Here is a 2,307-nt window from a genome sequence, read left to right as displayed (position 1 = left end):
ACAGTGTTTATTATTTACAGTGCAGTAATATATACAGATGATCTGCTGGAGCTCCTGAGAAAGAAAGAAGAGGGTTAGGTGAGTCTGGATTAAGAATTTGAATGATTGATATTGATCCGGTTGTATTTCTCTTACAGGATGGAATGTAGTGGTGTGGCACAGAGTTGAATCCAAAAATAGCTCCAGAGATGAGGAACCAGGCAGGGCAGACAAGGCAGGCAGGACAGGCAAGTGGCTGGAATGCAAGGCACGAGGAATGAGGAACAGGACCGAGGAAGAACCAGAATGAGATGGGACCCAAGGAGGCAGGATAGCTGTAGACACAAGGATATGGTAAGTACTTTGTATCTTAAAATACTCAACAACACTGGCTGGAGGCATAAATACCATAAAAGGCTTAATGCACCAGTGAAGAGTAGCACTTGACTGCAGCCTTGATCTCATCAGGTATACGGCCGACAGCTGGTGGTAATTGGCGGCCATCTTGGAGCAGGGAACTGCAGTCAGTGGTACTGTCATTCCCTGATCTGTTACAACAACCTTACAGTCTTCAATCTCCCTCAGGTTTCCTCTTCTGTACAGAATGTAGTCGACTTGCGTACTCCTTCCTCCACTTTTATTGATCACTCTATGTCCCTCCCTCTTTTGGAAAAAAGTGTTGACTACAGCCATTTCCATTCTCTTGGCAAAATCCACCACCATCTGTCTTTTCTAGTTTCTTTCCTTGACAAAAAACCTACCTATCACTTCCTCATCCCCTCTGTTTCCTTTACCAACCTGTCTATTCAGGTCTGCTCTGACTGCCACTCTTTCCTCCCTATCACTTCATCCAGATCCTTCTAAAATGTATCTTTATCCTCCCCATCACATCCAACCTGTGGAGCATAACCACTGACAATGTTTAGCATCAGACCTTCTACTTCTACCTTCAGGCACATCACCCTATCTGACACTCTTTTCACCTCTACTACATTCTTTGCTAACTCCTCCTTCAGGATCACCCCTACTCTATTTCTCTTTCTATCCGCATCATGATAAAACAGGTTAAATCCTGCTCCAATGCTGCGAGCCTTTCTGCCCTTTCACTCGGTCTCTTGAACACATAAAACATCTACCTTCCTTATCTGCATCATGTCAGCCAGCTCTCTACCTTCGCCTTTCATTGTCCCCACATTTAGAGTTGCAACCCTCAGTCCTACATTCTTGACTTTCCTCTTCTTCTGTCTTCTGACACATTTCCCTCCTTGTGGTCTTCGACTAACAGTAGCACAATATCCACTGGCACAGTATGTCAGCAGCACCGACGGCGGTCATTGTTAACCTGGGCCTCGACCAATCCAGTATGGTATCACTTTGATGAACTTGGATTATGGTTTTGGGAAAAGTATTTTACATTGGATGCCCTTCCTGACACAACCCTCACCATTTACCTGGGCTTGGGCCCGTCAAAAGATTTGCACAGGCTTGTGCTCCCATTGGCTGGTTTATCGATGTGAATAAAATCAATTCAAAATAGGTTAAATGTGAAAGTTAGTGCACTTTATTCAGAAAATCCACATCACATCTACATTTCGGGATCTGTTTATTGTAGACAGATTAAATGTTAAATATGAATATATCTGTTTATCACCACAGTAGTGTTGCACACGTTAGTAGTAAACACTCAAAAGAATACAGACAGTAGGCCTACATTGCACCAAAGTTTATGCTCAGTAATCCAGGTAAAAATCATCATTGTTCAGTCAGGTCATCTGGATGGTTTCTTTCTGAGCAGCCACCAAACAAACTAAGTCCCACAAACGGCATACTCCCATAGTGGAAAAACACAGTTTGCTGTTGATAAGAATTCTCCCGGGACCTGCCCTCTCCCCCGTCAACTCTGAGACAGTCATGCCAAAGTGGTTCAAATCACCAAAGTTCACTCGTTATATTATGTTGGTTTATCGTTTACCTACAGTATAACCTAAACATTTAAGGAGTAAACATTTTTAATAATCACATTAAAAGTTACAAATGTTGTATTTTGTGTCTGTTTTCAAAATATATTAGTTTGTGAATGACAGGCATTATCTTAAAACACTTTGTGGAACGGTGCTTTGTCAAGTTCAGTCCATATCCTATAGACCGGCAGATCTGCCCCATCCAATATGGCAGACGCTCTGACGTCCTGCTGCAGCGGACCATTCTGCTCAGCGAGGGGTATACGAGCTGAGGAGCTTCTGATCACAAGCTCGCCTTCTATAATCTTGGCGCCACCACTCCTCATATAACATTGTTTTATGGATTTTGTAAATAAATATATATATA

General features: G+C 42.7%; 1 protein-coding gene across 1 annotated transcript in view; it reads left to right on the top strand.

The window, feature by feature from the left end:
- Positions 1–281: 281 nt before the first annotated feature.
- The window catches only part of entpd6 (ectonucleoside triphosphate diphosphohydrolase 6), a 45,815-nt gene continuing 43,789 nt past the window's right edge, over positions 282–2,307 (top strand). The window contains exon 1 of the mRNA XM_037680688.1: positions 282–333. The gene's annotated coding sequence lies outside the window, so the exon portion shown is untranslated. The remainder of the gene's footprint in view (positions 334–2,307) is intronic.

The sequence above is a fragment of the Nematolebias whitei genome, chromosome 1 (genome assembly GCF_014905685.2).
Source record: "Nematolebias whitei isolate Nwh7 chromosome 1, NemWhi1, whole genome shotgun sequence".
Classification (NCBI taxonomy): Eukaryota; Metazoa; Chordata; class Actinopteri; order Cyprinodontiformes; family Rivulidae; genus Nematolebias; species Nematolebias whitei.
This window is presented reverse-complemented; position numbering and strand designations above follow the sequence as displayed.